Here is a 26785-nt window from a genome sequence, read left to right as displayed (position 1 = left end):
CCTGAGTTACACTCACTAACTCACCTCACTCTGTAGCCTGTGCACTGCTTCCACTTCCATCAACCAATGAGAATTTGATATCAGGAAGATGAGTAAAAAATTTTAAAACTTTAAAACATTTTCAAGAAATTATTTTGTTCATTAATTATGCAGTCTGGGTCAAGATGTAGCTCTTTGCAAGGAATGCAGTCTAAATATCTCATTGTCATTCTGAATGGGGCTCAATAACCTCCAAATAACAAGAAAATCTGCCAGTCATATTCATCAGTCTCTGTTTCTGCAAGAGTTGCGGATACATGTATTGAAAACCACCTAGTAACTGAAGGCCTAATAGAAGTGATTATTAACTTCTTACAATGAACTTAGAGGAAATAGATGGAATCCTAATATACTATAAAGCTGATGAACCAGAACAAGCTTGGATGTGGAAGAGGGGAGACTGCTTACTAGAGTGGGATCTCACATATCATTAAACAGCATTCCTGGGTGGTCTTGGATACAGTTTGTTCAATTCAGCAGGACAAGAGCAAAGGCAAAAAAGTGCCTACTGAGGTGCTGACTAAATTTTCCAGCAAGCATGCACTAGGGTTGCTGAAAAATTGGGAGGATGCTAAGTTAGGCGCCAACCAGGCCAAACAAAATACCAACAGGAACTCATCAAAAGGTCATTGCTAGAAATGTTTCAAGAAGCAACATAGAGTAAAAGTCCTTGGAACATATCTTAAAGAGATCTGTGGGGTCCACAAAATTCAATGGGTAGCTGAGGTACCCTGAACTTGTTTTAAGAAGTCACTTGCAGTATCTCTTAAACTCCCAAAGCCACATGTTCAATTCATCAATAATGGAATCCACTGGATGTCCTACATACCATAATTCACAGAGGCATGAGTAAGTAATGTTCACAAGGAAGACAAATATCTTCTTCCTTCAGTGCCTTTCTAGCATTATGAGATTAGTATTACACCAGGCAGCAGGTGGATATGTTATGTATCATATACAGGCCAATGGGGATATATTTGGAGTACAGAGGTTGTTCATTTAAAACTGGGACCATCTCAAGCTCCAATACCAAAATGAGCAAAATAATAATATACCTGGCTTCATGAAAGAGTCAAGACTTGAGTATATATTATCTGAAAGAATATGATTCCTGCAGAACAGAAATATGTACATTACACTCCATAAAGTGATGCTATATTCTAGAAAAACCATGGAATTTAGCATGCATTAAGTTAAAGTACAAGACAAACACGGTACCCCCTTCTCAACACAATGTAGGCCTTAAAACTGTTGTTTCATACAAGTAACGTGTTAGAAGTCATTAACCATTGTTGTATGTATGTACTCAACCAGTCACATTCCAATGATCTGGAAAGTAATCAACTTTTTCTCTGCAGTTTCTTTTGGCCAATAAGCTTCAGCAAGTGCACATGAGGTTGAGACCATCCATAGAGCCTAAAATTCACCCCAATGGTTTTGCTATAGTATTTTCAAGGTACAGGAATTTGTCCATAACATGAAATGTACCATTTAGTAGAGTTGCTTTGTAATCATGAATATCAGAGTTTCTAGTTCATTCATACTTGTTCTTGGCATCCTCTATCTATAAATAGTGATATGGATGCCTGCATAGACATAACAAAAATATGCCCACTTAGTCAGTGCTCTATAAGAAATTCCGGCTGAAATTCTACTTTATGATTTATGATTTCAAGGCCTTCTGTGCCCTGATAGGAACTTTCTGAAGTGAGAGAAATAGTCATATGGTCCTTATAGAGGGAAGCAAGCTGCATTTGGCCTCTCTGGAGGCAAGCCTTGGTTATCATGCATATCTTTTTTAATGATGTTGCTATACTGCATCATTTTCTGGAAACAAAGAACTTATAGGCATTAGCATTCTGTGTCCTGAACCTTCTTTGGCAATTTGGCACTGTGTAACTGCCATAAGGTATAATAATTACTGATCCTCATAAATCAAATGGAAAAAAAGATTCCCGATGTACAATGACAAATGGAAACAGTTTTATAAAGATTTTATTTTTAACAACTTCAGAATTTTTCCACTTGTCACCTCTCCCTCTTCCCTTGCTTGAAATTTCTCTAGATTTGACAACTATTAACAGAATCCAACAACCCATCATACTGCCTTTAATATTTCCAAGCCACTAAATTTTTGTCATTTTTATAATGAAACTCAAATGATGAAATGTGTTGGCTCTGGGCTGCATTTTTCCTTTTTCTGAAAAGCCAAATATTGAGGACAGTTTGCAAAAAAAATGATACTTATATTTCTTCTCTGAAATTTTCACCTATTATAGGCCAGTACTGTCTTATATCTCCTTGTTCAATATCTGAGGAACCCACTGGGTTTTCTTGGGTTTTGTGAAGGACCATCCTCTCCCAACCAATAAAAGGTTTCAATTGCCCTTTCATTGAAACATGGCTTTCATTGTGCAGAGATGCTTCATAAAGCTGCATTTATAGATGTTTAATGGAAATTAGAGTAAGTTTGGAGCATTTTGTAATTTCTTATTTCAGTAAGGTTGAAATAATGATATTTATCTTTTTACAATAGTCTAAAATTGTATGCCAGGCTTAAGTAATAGTTAGGTTTAGATTTCAACTGATTAATGAATCAGTTGTAATGTTCATTGTGATTAGGAAAATTTCACATTCTAGATTCTAAAATTGCTAATAATGAAATGCATTACTGAATAAACTTCCTGCCACTGCAATCAGCTATGCCTTTAAGAGGTGATAGCCTTTGGGACCTATTTTATGGATATTCTCCGGGAGGAGCAGTATTGAAATCATAGAAAGGAAATATGGTCACAGTCACCAATATCTTATCCAGATGATGACTGAATATTCATTCAACAGCCCTTGACTTCCTCAATAAAATCAAATCAAGCTGCCAACATGAGTGACGACCAAAAGCAGCTAAGGTCCGAGGGAGAGTACCACACCCTTATCCAAGCTGCCTCATCTACCTCGGGGACCTGAGAGGAGAATAAGGGTCAGAGCACTGGCTACTTCTTCTTTTTCCCAATAAATAGTTCCCCTTCCTTCCTTTGCAATTGTTAAAGCTTATTTAATTTACTTAAACCATGAAGGTGCAGGCTAGAGACAACTGAAGCAGGCTCTCTTGTAAATTAAATGAGCCCACAAGCCATTGCCAGCACATTTCAAATTGTTTCTTTAATGAAGTTCTTACTGTAACAAACTTCCATTTTATTAAATTTAAAAAGATATTACTTATCTTAGAGATTATACACTTATTCTGAAATTTTAAAAACTCAAAATATAATAAAGTCATTAAGATATTCAACAGTATAGGAAAGTATTAATACATGTGTAAAAACATCTTTACAGAAATTGTAAAACTCCTTTGCCTATAACTCCATCATTGTTAAAAAAGACTCAGCAAATAGCGTCTCTTTATCTTTCCTACAGTATAGCAGGAAAAGGAAGTTTAATTGGTTGAATTAGCAAATGCTAACTGTCTCAGCAGAAGGCATTCTTCACTCTGCATATTCAGCTTATGCTCTTTTGTCCTTGGGCTTGGGCATGGGAGAAGGGAGGGGGAGAATCAGGGAGCTGAACAGGGGAATCCACTTTGCATTGAACCAGTCTGCTATTAACCCAACTTCTCCCTACACTGTAGTAAGCTGCATGAACATGCCTAAGTTGTTGACATTCTCCAAACTTCAACTTTCTCACCTAAAAAAAGAAAATGATATTCTGCCTGCCTTAAAGAATTTAATATTCAATATAGAGTCCACAATACAGGGTTATTAAAGTCAATGCTAGTTTAATTATTGTAGTTATGATTAATATTTTTCTGTCCAGGCCTCAGTTGGACCATGTGTCACATTAGTTTGATTTAGCATTACTACATTGTTCTAATCATCATGGGCACATTTTGAATCAAAGAATTTTTTACTTTAACACATTCACTATGACAGAGATCACAGGGCATCACTTCCCTAAGTTCAAAGGTAAGCTCCTTTATTCTAGCTCCTAAATAGCTCTGATTAAGAATACTAGAGTGATCAGAATAATTACAAAAAGTACTCCTGGTTTCAGAATCAATCAACCAAAGATAAATATACTCAATCGATCATCAAGCTTTAATTTTTCTTTTTTCATTTTCAATTTAAAATTTTGTTATGCACAATTAACTTAGAATACATAAATACATTTTTAAATATTTTATTTATTATTTTTATTTTTATGTATATGAGTGTATTGCTTGCATGTAGGGGGAGCATAACAAATTACACAAAAATGAATTCAATCTAGATAAATCACTTAAATTCTAAATTAAAAAATACCGAAGACATAGGCAGGTAGATTTTTAGAATTTACACTGGAAAGTCCTTCCTTAACATAGTGCTAAAGTCAGAAATTATATAGGAAATAATACATTTGACTGCCGTCCTAAAGTTTTTCTATGATAGATAATTCTCTTAGTATAAAAGTATGAAAAGGCAAATGATAAATTTGGGGAATATATACCAATATATGGCATACAATTGATCACTACTATTTGGATGCTATTATAACAGCATTTTGAAGATGTCACTGAAAGGAGCAAAGCACTATCCCAATTCAGTACCCATCTCAGCATTCTAACCTACATACACGGTCCTCACAGAAACTTCACAAAAGTGAACTCAATCCAAATAACTACTTATGGATCATCAACACGTATGCAAAAAATTCACATTTCTAACTCATTAACAATTGCTTCTGAACACCAGCTACAGCCTCTGGATCTCACCAGGCTAATTCTGTCTATGCTCACCTTTCAACACTACCTTCTTTCTCACATAAAATATGAAGATCTCTCTCAGAAATGACTACCTAGAACGAGCAAGCTAACCAGGCTTTAACAGTATCCTTGACTTAGTTTATCAGTTCTCCCACTTGGAATTTCAAAACAGAATGACAAGAAATTGTTTGTCTCAGCTTTGAAATTTTAGAGTGGGAGAACTGGTTTTTATGCTTGCAAGGTGATCTTACCCATCACCAACTGAATGCTAATGGATGACAAGTTTTACCTAGATATTAGCAAATATTCCTCCCTGGAGAGCAGTGGATGATAGAAAGGAAAACACGGATATAGAGAAGATGTGTTAATTTTCTGTACTGTCAGAAGAACTAAGCTCAAATTCAAGAATAGACTTTGAGCAAATTATACATAACTCCATTGACACTAAATGTAATAATCAAAATGTACAAGAGTATTATTGATAGTATGGCCATAGCAGTAGAAACCTGTCCACACTGTAATGATTTCGGGATGAATGTGTGAAATCCTGAAGCTTGTCACCTCCTCTGTTATTTTGAAATACTTAATTATCTGGGGTTAATGAAATGCACCAAGAAAACTCTATTTTTGCTATCCTTCATTATCATGTTTCTCACCAAGAAATAACCCCAATCACAGATTTAGTTCAGTGCCTAACACAAAATTATAAGTCACAAATATTTATTTTGATCCTACATCATTCGTAAAGAAATACCAAGTTTCTGCTATATCTTTACACTGCCACAATTTTATTTTTTTTTAATATTTTATTTATTATTTTATGTGTATGAGTGTATTGCCTGCGTGTATGTGAGTGCACCCGTGTGGTGCAATGTTACGGAGGTCAGAAGAGGGCTTCGGATTCCTTTGGAACTGGAGTTAAGGACAGTTTGTAGCTGCCATATGGGTGCTGGGAATCGAACCCAGGTCCTCTGCAAGAGCAGTCAGTACTCTTAACTGCTGAGCCACCTCTCCAGCCCCGACTGCCACAATTTTAAACCAGCCAGTATATCCCAGTTTTATATCAGGAAAGAATCTGGCTGTACATATGCTAAATGCTCATTACATTCTATTCCATAGATGGACTTTATGTTCCCATCTTTCACAAATGACTATCAAAAGGAAAATGTTCTAGAAAAAAATCTTTGACCTCCTAGTGGTTTATCACTTTTGATTTAGTGACTTGTTTCCAAGAAATGGAGCATTTTCCTTGGAACTTAGTGCGTTGGCTTTTAGACCAAGTCCTGAGAAAACTCTTACAACTATTGAAATAACTGTCAGATGGATTAGACTCCCTGGGTATGCCCAGATCAGTCTTGGCAGGGCTACAAACTACCCAGACTAGAAAACTAATACTAGCACATCCCTGAAGGCCACTGGAAACACAGAAGGCGTCTAGGAGAAAATAGATTGATAGGTTTTCTTTAGATAAAATAGTTCTCAAATAATTTCAAACCGAACACCCTAAGATCCCCATAAAACGGTTCTGTCTTCTCATATATTGATATAAAACAAGAATGCGTATTACTTTTGATATATATGTTTTAGCTGCTTGAAACAAAAATTTAGTGTTCACATGGACAGTCTGCCTCACTATGTAACTGCTTTTGTTGTTTAAGGATTTTGCAGAAAGGGACGTTCGAAGTGTATAAGCCTGGCTTAGTCAATTCACCCTGTTCCTGACTTTTCACTAACAAATGTGCTCAAAGCTGCATAAAAACCACTTCCCAATACAATCCTTCTCATGCTACTGATATTTCTAATTAGTTACTTGAAAATAGAAGTGCTTTAATGGCATAGTTAAATATATTTTTTATGCCCAAACCTTGATCTTGGTTACAGTTAAATTTTGGAGTTGATGAACAATGGTAGAACCCAGAGAAGCAATTCTTCTGGGCTATAGCTCACATGACACTGCCTTCTCACAAGTAACCAAATTATGCCAATTCCTTTACTTAATATGTGGCTCTTCATCTGAATCAAATGATAAATAAGGTGTCGCTCGCAGAATCATAAGGGTTAAGTTGTGCTTTAATATATGAACACAGCTCTATTTTTATTCAAAAAGAATATAAAGATGTCTGATCCACTTAGGCTTCTGAACTTGAACATTTCACTGTTTTTTAGTTACTTCAGAAACTTGAAATCTGAACAGTTGAACAGTCAGTGAAGCAAAACATCGTCCTCTTATTCATTGCAGCTATTTTATATTAATGTACCTCACGGAGCAAAACTCTTTTGCTCCCCCAGAGAATCTGGCAGCCAGAAGACGGAGCCTTGCTCATGTCTGTGGGTGTCTCAGAGAAGCAGCCAAGTGCTCAGAGAATAATGGAGAAATCACTGACATGTTTTAGGAAATCAGTCTAGCTGCTCATCAAAAATTTGGTGTGAAGAAAATTAATTTTTGAAAACTTTAAAGACTTTATTTAAACTTAATTTTTGGAGACCAAAAGGGAAATCATATTTCTCAATAACATATAAATGATTTCCTTGGTCCAGTAAAATCATTTTTGCACTTTTATAATTTTCTAGCAAAATATATTACTTATAAATATGTTTCTACTTACAGGTTCTTTAAACAATATAGTAGAAAAGAATGAAAGGTGCCAGGGAATTGACATTTGTCAGGTACTGATGCTTTGTTAGGGATGTCATAATTCATTACATGCTATACCTCTTTTGATCTTGAGCTTGACCTTGAGAACTGTGGAGGCACTACTCACAGTGGCTGGAGACCAGCTTCAGACTCACCTTCTCATTCACATACACTTATAATCAAATTACTTAGAATATTCCCATTTTCTCCTCTGTCATAAGTAAAAATATATCACAATGTTGATATTAGCATTAAAATAGCTAATGATCAAATTCTTATCCCAGTACAGTACACACAGCAAATGTTCATTATATCGAGGAAAATAGTAAGTCAGTACTACTGTTCAGCTTATAGATTCAAAGAGTGAAGCACAGAAATGAAGTAATTTATCCGGATCCCAATGGTAGATTAAAGAGGGATATAGTTTAATGTTTAACTCTTAAGAATAAGTGCTTAGGATGGAGAGATGTCTCAATGGTTAAGAACACTGGCTTTTCTTGCAGAGGATCTGGGTTCAGAACCAGCACCCACATGGTAGCTACCATCCAGTCTGTAACTCCAGTTCCAGGGAATCTGATGTCCTCTTCTAGCCTCTGTGGGTATTACACAACACAGGTGCACTTAAATACGTGCAGAAAAAACTACTCATACACATTATTTTAATCCCAGCATAGACACAGGGAAGTGGGTAAGAAACTTCAACCTTTACCTGAGAGACTATTGGTAACCAATGAATGCTGGGAAGGGGATATTCAGTGTCATTTAGCAGTGAGATTCTTAGTATGTTGACCAGGCTCCAGTGGATGAACCCACAATGAAGGGCATTTGGGGACCCAAACCTGACTCTATAGACTTTAATATGTATAGATAGATGATAGATGATGATAGATGATGATAGATAGATGATAGATAGATAGATAGATGATAGATAGAAAATGATGATAGATAGAAAATGATAGATAGATAGATAGATAGATAGATAGATAGATAGATAGATAGATGATAGATAGATATGCATACATAGTACATAGACACAGATACATAGATGATAGATAGATGGAGAGAGGGAGAAAGGGAGAGAGAGAACAGAAGTTTGGTGGGGGATTAGAAAGGGTGTGCAGATCCTGGAGGGGAATTAAATATGCTCAAAATACATTGCATGTAATTCACAAAATTCAATTAAAATTATTTTAAAAATTAAACATGAGTATTAAATAAATTAAATATTTTAAAAGAATAGGTGCCTAAATTTTCTATAATGAAGACCTAAATTATATTAATACTATTTATGAAGACATATAATGTTGTACAATTAATGGTAGCTTATTTTTGTGAGAGCTGAACCATGAAGTTAGGTACTCTCTCATATCTAAGTTTCACAAAAGTAATCAGATGATTTCAGCAAAGTATGGTCAGCAGATGAATCTAAGTTTTACAAAAATAATCAGATGATTTCAACAAAGTATGGTCAGCAGATGAATCAGGTTGAAATGTCATGCAGTGTAGATTAAAGAAGGACTCACTAAGGAACAGGTTCTGGCTGTGCAGTCTCCTTTAGAATGGGCATGGTTGAGGAAGACTGGCAGCTTTAGTTCACAGGTGATTTGAAGTTAGTGACTTGCCCGTGGTCACACAGTTATTAAGTGAGGAACCTGAGCTTCGAAGCACAATAGAGCATGAATTTTAAACTGTAGGTTTGTAAATAAGGTAAAGTCCACTTTTAATGCACTTTTCAGATCATAGTAAAAAGCATGTTTCTTCATATGCCACAAAAATTCTTTAAAGGAAATCCATGTATTTTTATAAGATATGATCCTCCTGGCATTTTAAAAGTAGGCTATGCTGTCCTGCATTGCTTTGAAAGGTGTCAGATAAATGACTGTGGCATATGAAGCTCTTGTTATTTTTAGTTAAAATGATATGACTCAGATTTCAATGATTATAATTCCCTGCATCCCAGAATACATTACAACACTTCATGCTTCTTGCCCTTACATACGTGAAGGGCACATCCTGGAATATCGTCTCCCTTTCCTTTCCTGACTATCTGGAAAATTAGTTTCTACCTTGTTTTGTTCATTGGTCAATATCTGATTCTTGTACATATATATTTTAAGGTCATCACACAGTAGAATCCTTTATTAAAATTTCCACCTTTCTGCTAAGTCTTGAGGATAGACCTGTGTCTTACTAATTTTTTAAGGGCTACATTTAGCAGAACACCTAGCACATGGGTGGCAATAATGATTTCTAGACCACTAAATTGAACTAACAATAGGAAATTAACATACTATTTTGTACTTGTCCTGTGGCTGTGACAAATCTGCAAAAATGAACATAAGAGATAAAAGGACTATTTGGACTTGCCTTTCCTGGGGTCACAGTGCATCATAACAGGCGAGTCACGGTAGCACGAGCTTGAGGCAACTGGTCACATTGCATACCGTCAAAACGCAGAGTAAGACAAAATCCAGTGCTCAGCTTCCTTTCTTCCATCCAGGACCCAAGCCCATAGAATGGTGTCACAGACAGGTAGACTTGGTCTTCACACATCAATTAACATAATCTAGAAAATCCCTCACAGAACAAGAGCATAAATTTTTTTCCATGGTAATCCTAAATCCAGTAAAGCTGACAATTAAAATCAACCATCATAAATCCACCCCTTGTCAACAAGACATTCAAGCACATCACTTTAAAAAAAGATGCTTTTGAGTTTTTGTGTATTTCTTATAATACAAAAAATTATAAATTTCTTAAAATTTAGACCCCTTCCACCCTCACTACCCACCCCCACTGGATTTTCATGCATTCTGTCTTTCACGTTAAGTCCTATCTAGACAAGAATTTGTACCCAGATGCCCCTCAGTAAAAGTTCATCCACTGGAGTCTAATCAGCCTACCTAAAGTAACTCCCTTAAAGAGGATCAGCTCTCCCTCATTCTGCAGTAATCAGCTACCAATAGTTCCCTGGCAAAGGTCGGGAACTGTTGCCCACTTACCCAGTTCTATGCTGGGTTTTCGTCTGATTGAGTCAGCATGGGTCTTATGCATATTATCACCATTGTTACAAGTTCATGAGAGCAAGTTCCCAGAGGCCTGAAAGCCTCTGTTTCTTTATGTGAATGCATCAACCTTGGCTCTTAAATATTTTCCACCCCCCTCTTCCACAACAGTCCCTGAGTCATGTGTGGGTGAGATTTAATATAGGAGCCCTACGAAGGGACAAATACTCTGAGCTCTCTTGTTCTCTAACACCTAGTCAATTGTGGACTTCTGTGTACAACACACTTTTTTTTTGTATGAGGAAGCTTTGTGGTGAGAGTTGAGGGATTTATCAGTATTCCTTCTATTCCTGTTCCACTATGTTCCATGAGCCTTAGGTATAAATGTTCCACTATAGGTGTGTCACTTAGGGCAGGGCATCTCTCAGACATATATTCTCTGTATGCGACCAGTTGTGGAACCCTGTAACAGCCTCCAGTTACAAAAAGTATTTTCTTTAATGAGTGGTGTATGGAAAACTTGTCTATAAATATAAGGATCCATATTTAACATACAGTAAGAAATTTCATTTGTCTAGAGATATAACAGAGACAGGGTTCCCTCTAGAAACTATTACCTCTCAGGTGATGTCTATTTGGTTATATTTACAGTGCACCTATGAGTTCTCTCCCATTGAGAGGGTTTTAAGGCCAGTTAGACAGCTGTTAATTACCCCTAGATAAAAGTGCCACTACTGCACCAATAGAGATAATTTTCTGTGCCTGTCTTTGTGGTTATTAGACTTTAGAGCTTGGTTGAACCATCACTTGATGTTAGCAGTTTGCATAGTATCCTCTAGAACTATGAGAGCTAGTCTTCAAGGAGAAGGCTTCCAGGTCAGCTCCAGCTCCATTGCTCCAAGTCCTGTGTCCAAAGTATGTTTTTTCTATAGCAATAGGGTCTTACCTTCAAGTTTTGGGAGATAATCAAGGACAGTTGCAATAACCTGTGTTGTTTTGGATTATCTGCCAACAGCTCAAAGAGAGGTGTCTCCTGTCTAGAACTGTGTTCCTTGTTACATAGCCTTCAGGCATTCACATGCACTTGTAGGGTGGGTGCTGTCTGTGTTTTTTTCTAGCAGTTTTATATTGAGATTTTTGATCCATTTGACTTTAGTGCAGGGTGAAAGATAAGGGTTCAGTTTCATTCATTTTTTTAAATATATTATTTACTATTTTTATTTTATGTGTATGAGTATATTGCCCACATGTAGATAAATGCACCCATGTCATGCAATGCCTCCAGAGGACAGAAGGGGCCGTCAGATCCCCTGGAACCAGAGTTATGGACAGTTGTTAGTTGTCATGTGGGTGCTGGGATTTGAGCCCAGGTCTTCTGCAAGAACAGCCAGTGTTCTTAACCACTGAGCCATCTCTCCTGCCCCAGTTTCATTCTTTTACAGGTGGAGATCTAGTTTTTTTATGTACCATTTATTAACTTGCTCCATTGTGTGTCCTTGGCATCGTTGTCAAATATCAGGTGGCTGAAATTGCATGATGTTTGGGTCTTATATTCTGTTCCATTGATCTATGGGTCTATTTTTATGCCAGTACCCATGCTGTTCTTATGAGTATAGCTTTGTAATATAGTTTGAGAACTGCAATGATGATCACTCCTGGATTATTCTGTTTATCCAAGATTGCTTTAGCTATTCAGGGTCTTTTGTGAGTCCATGGGAATTTTAGGATAGGTTTTTTTCTATCTCTATGAAGAATGTCATACAAATTTTGATTGGCATTGCATTAAATCTATAGATTGCTTTTGGTAGGATGGTCATTTTCACAATACTAATTCTACCAATCCATGAGCATGGTAGGTTCTTCCATCCCTGTGTCTTCCTATATCTCTTTCTTTAAATATTTAAAATTTTTTCATAGTAGAGATCTTTTATATCTTTAGTTAGGTTTATTTTTTAGATATTTTATTATTTGAGGCTATTGTGAATGGGAGGGTTTCCAAGAAAGCTTTTTCTGATTGCTTATTATTGGTGTGTCGAAAGGCTACTAATTTTTGTAAGTTGATTTTGTAACCTGCCACTTTGCTGAAAGTTTCTGTTCCACAGCCTGAATACTCTCCTGTCTTCATATTTCCTCCACCACACAAATTAGTCCCTTATTCCTATACTTAGCCTCCTCCAAGTTCTCATCGCATAGGCAGAATGAAGCTAGATTCTTTGCCAGAAAATCACAGGAATGGCTACTAGCCGGTTCCTGATAGAGACCTTGTTCTCCTCTGACATCTTATGACTGGGCCTCCACAATTCCTGTTTTTCTAAGTATTCTGTTCTTCCAAGTTTCTACCAGAACGACCCATTCAGCCCTTCTTACAACCTATTAGGGTTTTTCTAGTCCAAGGTTCCAAACTCTTCCACATTTTTTCCTTAAACCATTCAGCTAGGTCTATCACTGCAGCTTTAACAATTTTCTATATTAGCTACTTCTCTTGCTGCTGTGACAAAAGTACTTGACAAAAACAATGTGAGAAAGGAAAGGTTTATTTCAGCCTATCATTCAAGGATATAGTCCATCACAGCAGAAAAGTCCTGGCAACAGAAGTGTGAGGCGGCAAGTCACATGACACCTGCAGTCACGAAGAAGAGAGCTGAATGCTGCTGCTCAGCTCAGTTTCCTTTTTCAGTCCCGGACCCCAGCCTGTGAAATGTCGCCAGCCACATCTGGAATGAGTCTTCCCACCTCAATTAACCTAATCTAGAAAATCCCTCACCAATTTGCCCAGAGATTTATTTCTATGTTGGTTCTAAATCCTATCAATTTGACAATCAGGATAAATTATCATAGTGTTACTTCAAAAAATATTTCATGGTGGAATTATGGGCTATTAGCATTATGAAATGTAAATTGTTAAGTATTCATGACCCAAATGTAGAAAGACAAATGTTGGATGCTTTCTTTCATTTATAGATCTTAGCTTCAACCCTTTAGATATGTGTGTTTAATTTAGAATGCCTGTAGAATCCAAGTTGGGAAGGACAGGGTTTATTTCAGCTTACAACTATCAGGTCACAATCCATCACTGAGGGAAGTCAGGGCAGGAACTCAAGGCATGAACCTGAAGGCAAAAACTGAAACAGAGGCCGTGTAGAAATATTGCCTGCCTGCTTGATTCCCTGGATTGCTCAGTTACCCTTCTTATATAGCCCAGGCCCACGTGCCCAGGGATGGTATTGTCCACGTGGGCTAGGAAACTCCTACATCAAAAAAGAAAATTCTTCACAGATAGACATGCTACCAGGCCACTCTGATGGATGCAGTCCTTAACTGAGGTCTCTTCTTCCCAGGTGATTTAACCAGCATACCAGGAAACTAGAAAGAGACCAGGAGGGGTGAGATAGAGATCTTAAGGAAGGGGTTATCATAGGTCACAGGTGGTAGAAAGGAAAACAGGGGAATAATGGGGGCAAATTTAATTGGGGAGGGAGATAAGAGGGTAGTATACAGGAGAGGACAAACGTAAAGGAAGGTATAAGCAACACAAAGATGCTTGAAAAGCCCTTATAGAAGCCTGCTATTTTATGAACTTCATGTGTTTGTGCATGTGTGTGTGTGTGTCTTTGTGTGTGTATGTATGTGTCTATGTCTGTGTGTATGTCTGTGTCTGTGTGTGTATGAATATATGTATAGGAATATATGTCATATATATTCATATTGAAACATTTTAATGGAGTTACCCTACATGAAAAATAATGTATCTCATAGAAACCATAGTTTGTGATAAAACAGCCCAGTGCCTATCGGATATGGATGCTTCCCTTTGTCTCAGGGAGCCCCAGAGACCCCAAGAACAATACTGGCTATTGTCATTGCCCTGGGTTTCCCACCAGAGCTTGACGGTAGAACCCTATTGTTGATGATATCACATTGCGTGCTGATGGTCACAGGACATGTCAAAATAAAGCTGGCATTGACTTGGATGCTTCTTCCCTGCTGGCTAACTTTCATAGTACCAGAAAGTGCTGTGTAAGTTTTCTAGGGTAGAACAATCATTAACAGCTATGAATCTTGTAAGCTACAATAATGACTGGCAAAACAAGATATGACCATTGGTGCAATAGTGGCATGAATGTTATGGGGTAACCAACCTCTTTCTGATTGGATTTAAGGCCCACTTCACAGGAGGAAACTCCTGCTTGGCACTGTAAATTTGGGCACGAAACTGTGGCTGGTGAGCTCGTGGGCCCTAAGGGAGAATCTATTACTATTATTCTCTTAATGGGTATGGTACCAAACTGACTTCTAAACACTTATCTTTATACCTATAAATTTGTACAGCTCTCAGTTCTCATCAAAGACAGTCATTAACACAAAGACTCACAACTGGTCAAAGTTGTTTCTATGGAGTGCTCAGCTATAAATGGGATGTCAGTATCATAACCCCTGCCTTCAGTGATCAAGGAACATCACAGGCGATGGGGAAGAAAGATTGTAGGAGATGGAGGTTGGTGAGGACTACTGCTAAACAGTCTTCTGGACTTGTCAGGACCTTTGGACTTGTGAAATCACAAAAGCTATGGATGCCTACACAACACCTGCACAAGATCAAACCAGTCAACATTTCAGAATGGACAGGAGAGGAGCTTAGGAACTCTCACACCTAGCTGAGGAGTTATTAGCAGTTGATAGCTGCCAAGGGAGGATGAGTCCATTTTTTTCAGGGGTGTGGTCGTTGGTAGGCTGACCATATTCTAGTGGATGGTTCAACAACCATATGTACATGGGATGCACTTAATGTACTCAGTGGGTTGTTTTTAAGAAAAAACAACAACAAAAGAGGCCATGAAGTTAGGAAGGGGATTTAAAGGGATGGATGCAAAGGAGATGTAAAGGAGAAATTGTATGGAAAGAGTAGAGGGGAATACAATCAAAATACATTGTATATATGTATGATATCCTCAAATAAAGAAAATATTATATTTAAAAATACATGATAGTCAGACATGATGGACCACACCTTTTATCCCAGCACCCAGGAAGTAGAGGCAGGGGCAGGCAGATCTGTGTTAGACTGAGGTCAATCTGATCTACATAACAAGTCCCAGGCAAGTTGGGACTACAGGGAGACCCTGTCTCAAATCAAAACAAAGCAATAAAAGGGACAAGATTTCTTGACTGAAATATAAGCTATTAAAATTATAAGATACGAATTATTATGCAAGCATATACTTGAAGGCTATTTAGCAAGAACCACAATAGCAGACAGGAAAAACTTTTCAAGTTGTTGGTCAGAGAAGTTCAAGAGATTCCCAAAGTAACACAGGTTATGGCCACCATCACTGATTACCTCCTAGAGCTTGAAGGTAAGACCCCATTGCTGAAGACAGGACATACTTTGGACACAAGACTTGGAGCAGTGGAACTGGAATTAACTTCGAAGCCTCCTCCCTGAAGACTAGCTCTCATAGTTCTAGAGGATACTATGGAACCTGATAAGGGAAAAAAATCCATCAATGGTCCAAACCCAGTTTCAAAGCCTAATAACCACAATGACCAGCACAACCGACTACAGTGGTACAGTAGTGGCACATTCATCTAGGAGGTAACCAACAGCTATCTAATTGGACTTAAAGCCCTCTCAATGGGAGGGAACTCATGAATGGTACTCTAAACATAGGCAAATATACCTGGCCAGAGAGGATATAAATCCTAGAGAAAACCCCATCTCTGTCATATCTCTAGAAATACGAAATTTTTTGTTGTATGACAAATATGGATCCTTATATTTCCAGACAACTATACCATACACCACTCAGCAAAGAAGCTTCTTTTTGCGATAGACGGAGGGTATTACAAAGTTCCACTGGTTATGCATAGAGAATATGTGTCTGAGAGATGTGCTGCCCTAAGTGACACATCTACAATGGAACCTTTACACCTAAGGTTTATGGAACATAGTGGAATATGGGTAGAGAGTATACTAATGCATCCTTCAACTCTCATCAGAAAAGCTTCCTCATGCAACACAGTGTGATGCACATAGGTCACAAGTGGCCAAGTTTTAGAGACTCAGAGACTGCTGAGTATGTGTCTCTGGACAGAACTCCTATATTAAACCTCACCCGCTCATGGCTCAGGGACCACTGTGGAAGAGGGGACAGAACAATTGTAAGAACCAGGGTTGGTGCATGAACATAAGGAAACAGAGGCTTTCAGGCCTCTGGGAACTTGCTCACATGAACTTGTAACAGTAGTGACAGCATGCACAAGACTCATGCTGACCCAATCAGACAAAAACCCAGCCAAGAACTTGGGAAATCAGCAGCAGGCCCTGCCTGACCTTTGTTGAAGAGCTATTCACAACTGATTACTAGGGAGTCGGGGAAAGTTGGTCTTTAAGGGAGTGACTAGAATGAACTTTCACTGAGAGACAACTGGGTACAATGTTTGAGCAGATAGATCTTAACACATATGACAGAACTCATGAAATCTGGTGAGAGGGCCTATGGGGAAGAGGGTGGTGGAGGAGGTCTAAATATGATTAATATTTATATCATGAATATTCATAGTCATAATTATGCATGAATATATTTTATAAAATATGATTATAGAGATGGTATGAAAATGAACTAATTACAAGATATTGTGATGGAATGTATGAGGTAAGATGTAACCAACATATCAATTTATCCTTTTACATACTTTTAATTATTGCAATAATATCAGTATTTTAGGAAGATCCACAGATGACATTTACACAGTTGCAGGTTTTTCTTTTGTTACACTAGATTCTAGCCATTTATAAATTAAAATACAAAAAGGACTTTAAATTTTTTATTATTTCCCTTTACTGTTTTGAAAACAAGGCATCATGTTGAACCTATGATTGTTCAGTTTCTTTAAACATCATGTAATTCTAAAGCAAGTAGTCTGAAGATAGAATTCTTCAGATCTAGGTTTTCTCAAAACAGAACATTTCATAGATCCCAGCTAATAAATATTCTACCAAAGAAGCAGTAGTTAGGTATTGTAGTACTCTAACAGTCTTTCCTTTCTTAATATTTTTTTTGTTTATAAATGAGATTTGAAAGCTTTCTTGTCAAAAAATCATTGGCTATGTATGCAAATTAGTATAGATTTTGAGCTGAATTGCAACTTTAATATGTGTTCCCCAATCAGTGAACAAAAGTTGGCCAAATCATTCAGGAAACTCACATGGAATACGCCCCGGCCCATCTGACATTTCAGTTCTAGCACCGCCTAGGATATATACCTGCATACAATGGCAGAGTATTTAGAGCTAGTCGAGTTTCTGTCAAGACTTTGATTTACAGTGGCTCCCAATTCCTTAAAACATACACAACCTTTATTCTCCTTTGAGATCATCATTGTTATATTGGTCACCAGCTTAAGAAGATCCTGAGTACTAAGAAAGTTTGTTCTCTTCCTCTGAATTGCATTTTGCTGACCTCCCAGAGGTTCCTCTATTCCACACAGCTGGCTCTGCCTTGTGTGTCCCCAGAAAGTGTGAAATGGAAAAATATAATGGCTATCCAGGAACAGGAACCTCACTGTGAAAATTCTGATTCTCTTCACAGTATCCATCAAGACAAATTGGTTTTCTGGCATCTTGAAAGTAGACATCAGTACGCTTGCTAGTGTGCTTGGGTAAATTTCCATCTATTCTCTCCTCTTCTGGTTTTTCTTTGATTGGCAAGTTTTGTCAGTTTAGTTCCGAGTCAGCCAATTTTCTAATGCAAGAACAATTTCTTAGTTACCACTAGTCTATAAATTATTTAGTGAAGATGTTATCTGGGTATGTTGGCATACAACTGCAATTCCAGCACTCAGAAGGCTGAGACACAGAACTGAAATTAGAGACCAACCTTGCCTACATATTGAGATCTTGTCCCAAAACAAAATTAAGTGGTACCTGGATGCATGCATCAAAATTTTATTTGCAAATCAGAGAAGTATATTGAATATAGTTATGGTAATAACTCAATCTTTTTTTAATTTATTGAGCTTTTGTGATTTTCATACAAAGTGATGTGATATTTGGATCTCATCCCCTATGTCCACACCTCCCACTGCCCCTCACCCAATTTAATGTACTCAAACATATATACACCTGTAGAGTCTGATTTGTGGGACGAAATGTGCTTCAGTGTAGGTCCATCCACTAGGTCCAACAAGAGTCCCATCCCTGTAAGACACTGGAACAGGAAATGCAGACTCTTAGTCATTTTTAACTAAACTAAAACACATTGTTCTTTAGAACTTAGTCAAAATGATGTACTGATGTACTGTAAGCCTTGAAAATATAGACTGTTTAATTACATAAGTATCATTCTAACTTTAAAATTTCAATTTGATAAAATTCACTGCTTGACAAATCATGAAATACCTCTTTCATTTTTACCTGTGTTCATGCTTATCAGACCTATTTTGTCCAAGTATAGTGGCGTATCCCTATAATCCAAGCACTCAGGTAGACAGGAGAATCAAAGGTTCAAGGTCATTCTTGGATATATAGAAATCTCAAGGCAAGCATGAACTACATGAGACCCTGTCTCAAAAAATGAAAGTATAGCCACTAGCTATACAGAACACCAGGAATTATCTCGAAAAGCAAAATTGTGTAGAAAAAAAATGTGTGCACCATTTCTTAAGTTTAAGTAAAAAAAGATTAATATGCCTTATGAAGCTTTTGTTTTATGATGCTGTAATTTGGAACTATAATGTACCTCAAAAACACAGGTATTGAAGGCTTAGTCTTCGATTTGTGTCTCCTAGAAGGTAACAGGACCATTAAGACTTGGGGTCAAGTGAGCAGTCTTAGCTCATTGAAGCTGTGCCCTCAAAGGAGATGGTGGGACTCTGGTCTATGTATGTTTCATGACTTCAATGAAGGGAGCAATTTCCCCAGCATGACATGTTGTCTTCCCACAGACCAAAAGCACAAAAGGGCCTCCTGGCCATGGAATGAAGCCTCCAAACCTGAACAGAAAGAAACCTCAACTTACATAGTTGTTGCAGAAATGGAAATATGTGGACCAATATGTATCTATTAACATAAAAAGTCCACTCATTTCTCTCTGTCTAAACATGTATGCTTTCTGAGAACATAACTATTATATTATTATGAATATTTTGAGCATGACTGTGATTCACACATTTGCTTCTGTAGGAAGGAATTAAAGAGCAACTCACTGTCTTTGACATTCATAATCTAGTGAAAGCATTGCTACCAAACGAATAAGCAGAGATTAGAGGATAAATGTCAATGCTATTATGGGAAAAAGACTGTGAGTATATCGTGTCCATCATCTCAGAGAACACTTCTTTCCTAGAGGCAGTCTGCCATTCACCATGTGAAAAACAGACTGTCATCTTGGAAAATGCTGGTTGATCAAAGCATAGGCAATCTGTTAATGTAAAAAGTCTTGCTGTGCTTATCCCTGCTCTGCCCTGTCTAGTGTCTTCTGAAGAAAAAAAGATTCAAATAAATAAAGCTCATAAAAATGTTGAGAGAGACAGAGAGAGAGACAGAGACAGAGAGACAGAGACAGAGACAGAGACAGAGACAGAGACAGAGAGAGAGCGCTTACCGGTAGAGCATTGGTCTAGCATATACAAGGCCCTGGATTAAATCACTAGCAGGAATACGTGCAGGCTGAGAATAGTAGTTCGCACCTGTCATCTCAGTACTCAAAAGACTGAGGCAGGTGGACTGCTGCAAATGCCAAGTCGGTCTGGGTTACACTGCAAGACCCTGTCTCAAAACAAACCAGCAGAAAAGGGAAAGGAAAATATTTGATTCACCAATGGAATTATTCCTCCCATTCTGATTTCCTGAATTTGCTGAATATTGGAAGTCACTCTTCAAAGTTTTTGTCTTCTTAGACACCTACATATCTGGATACGACTTTTCTCCTTTTTCTTTAGTTTACAACAGTTGACTATTCTGTATTAGCAGCTACCTGTTTGGATACCAACCTGTTTGCCTTTGGCTCAGCTTTTTCATTCTGTGTGCTTGCTTTTACCAAATTCAGGGATTTTTTAAAACTATATTTTCCTAGATACTTTTTGTAGCCCTATCCTCTCTCATCCCTCCTTCTAGAACTCTGATGGCATGAGCACACTAAATTCAGTGTGTTTAGTACCAGAGGTCCAAGACTGTTAACCTTTTCGGTGGGCTACTCTCCTGCTACTTCTCAGATTGAGTAGCTATTGTTCCATCTTTCAACCTCTGCTTTGTTCGTCTGTGCCCTCTCCTCTGCTGTTGAACCCATCCTCTGAGCTTTCTGCTTTGGAGTTTACATTTAGAGGAGCTAAAATTTCTCTATGCTTCTTCTGAGGTATTCAGTTTCTTTGTTGAGACTTTATTTTCTTATTTTTTCCAAGTGCTCTTTGAACAACTTGTTGCAGTACCTTTATCATGGCTTCTTTTAAAACTTTACAGATAATTCTAACATCTTCATTCCAGCACTGAAATTCATTGACTGCTTTTTTCTACTCACGTTGAGATCCTTTTTGGTCTTTGTCTGATGATTACTTTTGATTGAAGCCTGGGAGTTTTCATTGTGTGTTATGAGGATCTGGATCTTTCTTAAATTTCTGTTCTAGCTAATTTCTTGGATTCCACATAAGTAAGGAAATGGGGTATACGCTCTGATCCATGACATCTGAACGGAAGTTTTGCCACTCAGCTTCTGTTGAAACTCTTTATCATTATAGCTGGGCGACGGGAGGCAGTCTAGCTGCCTATTTAATTTCTAATAGCATTATGCTGAGGCTGCCTTCACTACGGCTGGTCCATGGTGAACACTGTGTCTGTCCACAGGACTTCTCTTGTATCGCTCCAACAGTGCTTCCCTGATATCACAATCATGAAGGAATCCATCACAGCTGAAGGAGATGAAAATCCCAGCTGCCTTTTTGGTCTCCTCTTACATCACTCTGTCAGGGAATGTTGAGACCTCATCACTTCAGACATGTTTGAGCATACGCCCCCACCCCTTTGTTGGCATGATTATAGAAGAGCTCAAGTTTGTTGTTATTGTCCTGACATTTTTTAGATTTATTTTTACTTATATGTGTGTGTGGCGGTTTAAATGAAAATGTCCCTCATAGGCTCCGAGTATTTGGACATTTTGTTCCCAGATGGTGGTGGTGTTTTAGGAGGTTTTAGTAGGTGTGGCTATCCTAGAGGAAGCATGTCACTGGGGGTGGGGTTAGAGTTTGTAAGCCTTGCCAGATCTCCAGTTGCTCTCTTGTTTCTTTTGCTTGCTGGAAGATGTAGAGCTTAGCTTCTGCTGCTCCTCCTCCAGCCTCCTCTGCCACCATGTCTCCCCTCCAAGACAGACTGTAATTCCCCTGGAACTGTAGCTCAAATAAACTCTTCCTTCTATAAATTGCTTTGGTCAGTGTTTCTATCACAGCAACAGAAATGTGACTAATACACTGTGTGCCTCTTTATGTGAATGCCATGTGTGTACTGTTGCCTATGGAGGCCAGAAGAGAGTTTGGATCCCCTGAAGAAAGAGTTATAGGCAATTGTGAGCCACCCAACATGCGTGCTGGGAACTGAATTTGAGTCTTCTGGAAGAGCAGCAAGTGCTGTTAACAGACGAGCCATCTCTTCCGTCCCTCCATTTAATTTTTATCAAGCTTGAATACAATGGCATTTTCTAAAAGCAGACTTTCGCTAGAGCTTTAGTCTTTTATCTGCAGCTTTGAAATTTATGGGCTCCTGGCTTTTCCAGATCCACGCCTATAATCTACAAGGAAAAAACAAAAGCCAGAGAGCTCATCACTATTTTGTTCTTTAGGTCTTAATATCATAAGTCAGGCAGACTTCTCTCCACCTTTTATAGTTTTTTTCAGAACCTACATATATATTAGACTTTTAAGTTGAATTTGAACTTACTGAGAGCAATAAAGTATGCCTATACCATTTTCCCAGAAGCACAAATCTAATTTCTGAAACTCTTTCTCAAACAATAAAAGTTCAAAAACCTTGAAAAATGAGTGTGATCCTTTCAAGTGACAAATGAAGATAATTTAATGCAACATTTAATTTTTTTCAAAAACTGAAGTAAAACTGGAGGTGTAGTTAAAAATGACTGCTGAGGGAAGAAGAGCTGATCTTCTTAAAGGGAGGGACTCCACATAGGTTGACTAGATCTCAGTGAATGAACTTGTACTGAGGGAAGTTTGGGGACACTAACTTGACTTGATAGACCTTAACATCAGTAATAGAATGTATAAAATCCAGTGGCATAGGGGCCATGGGAGATGCCAATGGGGAAGGGCTTTAAAGATGATTAAGATGTTCTGTATGAAATACACATAAATTCAATAAAAATAATATATATGTATATATATTATAATAGAGAAACACAGACTATATTCAACTTTCTACCTGTGAAAAGACTGTATTCACACATTAGTTCATGCATAACACCACAAATAATAAGCTAGATAAACCTTCATGAAGAAAGGCAAGGACAAACAAAAAGAGGAGGGGTAGCAAAGCCTAATTACATAATTGTAAGGTTATAACTGAAAGGTTATGATAGTGAATATTACACCATTCTGTTAAATAGGGAAAAACAAAGTTTTCAATACTCTGGAAATTTTTAAGCTATGTTATAATTACTCCTCTCTAGTTGTAAGTTCTGTGATTGTGTTTAATGGCTGCAAATACACTGAAACAAAAATTCATTAAGAAGTTGCCTTGGTGGCACTGGAAAGAGGCTCATCAGTTAAGAGCATCAGCTGCTCTTGCAGAGAACCCAGGTTCAATTCCCATTACCCACATGGTAGCTAGCAACTATCTGTAACTACTGTTCCAGGGGAATCCAACACCCTCTTCTGACCTCTATGGGCATTGCATGACACAGGTGCACTTACATGCATGCAGGTAATACACTCATACACATAAAATAAGAATATTGAACAAAATATTTTGAAAGTTGTGTTGATTAAAATGAGCTTTCCAGTTCACTGGTTTTTATATAATTGTAATTTTCCAGTAACATGAGACAGTTATAGATTGATTTCTATCATTTTAAACATTATTATTCAAAATTTAAAATGGTTCCTTCTTATTTGAAATTTCCAAATAATTTTAAATGTGTTTAAATCAATTATGATTGGTTTGGTTAGCAGTTTTCACTGAATTTGTCAATATTCCATATGAATTGCCTTAAACCAATCTGGGGAATGCTTTTTCTAGATATAATCAAACTATATTTATGAAAATCACAAAAATTCAATAAAAAGTAAAATTTTTAAAAGAAAGATAACTTCGATGCAAATTCCTGGGGAAAATGATGGTGGACTGGACTGTTCTCAGAGAAGTGGGTGTGTTGTTACCTGCCACATGCTGTCCTTGAGTGGGTCACCTGTGAATAAACACAAACTAAGTAACATCTAAGAGCCAGCACAAATCCTTCCTTTAATCAATATATTGCTTATGTTTATCTTAGGTTTGCAAGTCATAGAACTTGCACTAGGAAATCCTAAAATGCTTCTGCATTATATCTATAAAAGAAAGGAATTATGAAGTGTCAATCAAAAGAGAACGTCCATGTATATAGCGTTACATGGTCATAAAATATAAATGAAATCCATGAAGAAAACCAATAACCAGAATTATTTGCTTAGGACTTAACCATTTCTTCCTTATATAAATTGTTAAAACTCAAAAATATTGTCAATATTTAGAGAAGTTATAATTGAATGAAGTTTAAACAGAAAATAGACAGGAAAATAATTTTAAATGTTTCTGAGGAAGTGAAGACACATAAAGATAAATAGAACTTATCAAAAATGCTCTAAATTTATGTTAAAAGCGTAAGTAAGAAAAAACATAGGTGATTGTGATGATGACTTTTACAATATGGACATATTCTGGACAAATGATTTTTATCTAACCTTGCAATCAAAAGTTAATCATATGTTTGTTTATTTATTTAATATTTTATTTAGTATTTTTATTTTATGTGCATGAGTGTTTTGCCTGCATGTATGTCAGTGCACCATATGCAAGCAGATCCCGCATAGTCCAGAAGAAGGTTTCAAATCCTCTGGAACTGGAGTTACAGACAGTGGTTAGCCGCCACATGGGTGCTAGGAATCAAATCCAGGTCTTATAGAAGAATAGAACGTGTTCTTAACCACTGAGCAATCTCTCCAGCCCCTTAGTTTGTTTATAATTTAGACAAGCTCACTGAGCTGTGAGCTCCTTTAGTGACCTGGGCATGTGATCTTAATCCCTCATGACACTTCCTTGCCCTAGACCCAAACTATAAGAGTGTGTGTGTATGTGTGTGTGTGTGTGTGTGTGTGTGTGTGTGTGTGTGTGTTGCACATCAAAGTCTCGCAAACAGCTTCGTTCTCGTTCATAGAAATTGTTAATATCTGTTTATGATTGCGAGTGTGTTGGAAAAAAATATGTAGGAAAGGGTAAAATCCTTCTCTGAGAAGATAGAAGTCCAACATTTACTTCCCTATTTTATGCTAGATATACTATTTCAATAAAAGAATGGGTGAGCCCTTGTTTAGGAACGCAGTTCTGAGAGATATCTGAAGGAATAGGTTCTAAGCAGTTCAGAGCTTCTCTTGGCTTTAAAATAGATGTTTTTATTTCATCATCGCCACAATGTGGCATTGTATAGAAAATGCCATGGTGTCTGTAGATAAATATAGATATTTCTCAGTCTGCTCTTATGAGCATACAATGTGGTTTTTACCACATCGATATCTATCACATGAACACACTCTTATTTCTAAACATAAAGTGCTCAACAACTTAAATATAAGTAACTGGTGCATGTGGTGATACGGTCCGACTATAATCTGTCCCTGACAGACTCATGTTTTGAATGCTAGATCCCCAGCTAGTGGCACTAATAGATATGGAGCCTTGAAGGGGATGAGGCCCAGGTAGCAGAAGTGTGCTACTCGAGATGGGCCTCTGAAGGTGTACCCATTTGTTTTGCTGTCGTTCTCTCTGCTTTCTGGTTCTTGCCATGTTACAAGCCTCCACTGCAACCTTCCACCTCTGCTGCCTGAGCTCTCTGCTTGCTTTCTCCAACATGATCAAAATCTTTTGAAACCACAAGCTAACTTTGTTAAGTTGCTTCAGTTAGGTATGTCGTTAGAGAAATGAGAACTGTAACAATTACATAAGCCTCTATGTTTTCTCATCTAAAAAAACTGGTAACTGTCAGCACAAGAAAAACCTATGCTATTCAACTACATCAGTTAGTGACACTGTCTGGCATAGCTCCAAAGAAACAACAGAAAAAAACGTCTTAGACAAGAAATGTCTAAAACTTGAGTCTCAATGCCTGCAGCTCTTGTGAAAACCTACGTTGCTGAGCAGTTTGATTTCTTCACGCAATATGAGACCAAAGTGACCATTATATAGACAGTGTTCATATTAGTTACTTTTCTCATTGCTGTGGCAAATACCTAATAAAAGTAATTTAAGGATGAAAGGGTTTATTTCAACTTACAGATGGAGGACACAGTCCATCATCTTGGAAAAGCCATGGCCCCAGGGGTTTAAGTCACATTGCAACCATGGTCAGGAAGCAGAGATGGATGAAATGCTGGTCCTCAGATCACTTTCTTGTTTTATGTACTCTAGGATACCAGCCTATGGGTCAGTGCCACCCACATTTAAGGTTGGTCTTCCCTCAATTAACTTAATCTAGAAAAATCTCTCATAGACATAACTACACCCAGAGGTCTGTCTCTTGGTGAGTTTATTAATAGATCCTGTCAAGTTGACAATCAGTATTAACCATCACAATACCCAGTAAGAAATAGAAAATAGAGAAAGAAGCATTAGGAAAAGTCATTTCCTTTTGAATTCTGGCTTCCATATCTCCAATTACAAAAATTTTTAGAATGATGGTTTACTGGTTTCCTTATTGGAGCAGGACCAGCTGCATTTGCTATAGAATCCAGAGCAAAGTAAAAATGAGGGGTCACTTTTTTCCTAATCATCAAAAATTTCAAGATGTTCCAAGAGCATTGACCCAAGCACAGAGTCCTTCTATGCCCTGGCCCAGGAACAACTGTGAAGCTCAGAGATCGACAAAACCAGCCCTGCAGAACCTGACAATAACCACTAGGATCACTATTCATGTAATTGTGCCTTTAACCACTTATCCTAGTACAGGACTCTACATGTGGGAAGTATCAGAGCTTTGTCTGTTAATGCACAGAATATATTTGCTCCAGTGCTATTGCCATAACAGAAAATCGGAAAATTTTGAAATTGTGGACTTTGCAAGGATATCAATAAAATATGCTTTCTTAGTGGTGTTACAAAAGTGCTGTTAAATGAGGCAAATAAAA

Source organism: Nannospalax galili, unplaced genomic scaffold (assembly GCF_000622305.1).
Source record: "Nannospalax galili isolate Female #2095 unplaced genomic scaffold, S.galili_v1.0 scaffold125, whole genome shotgun sequence".
Taxonomy (NCBI): domain Eukaryota; kingdom Metazoa; phylum Chordata; class Mammalia; order Rodentia; family Spalacidae; genus Nannospalax; species Nannospalax galili.
The sequence above is the reverse complement of the archived record's forward strand: the minus strand, read 5'-3'. Positions refer to the sequence as shown.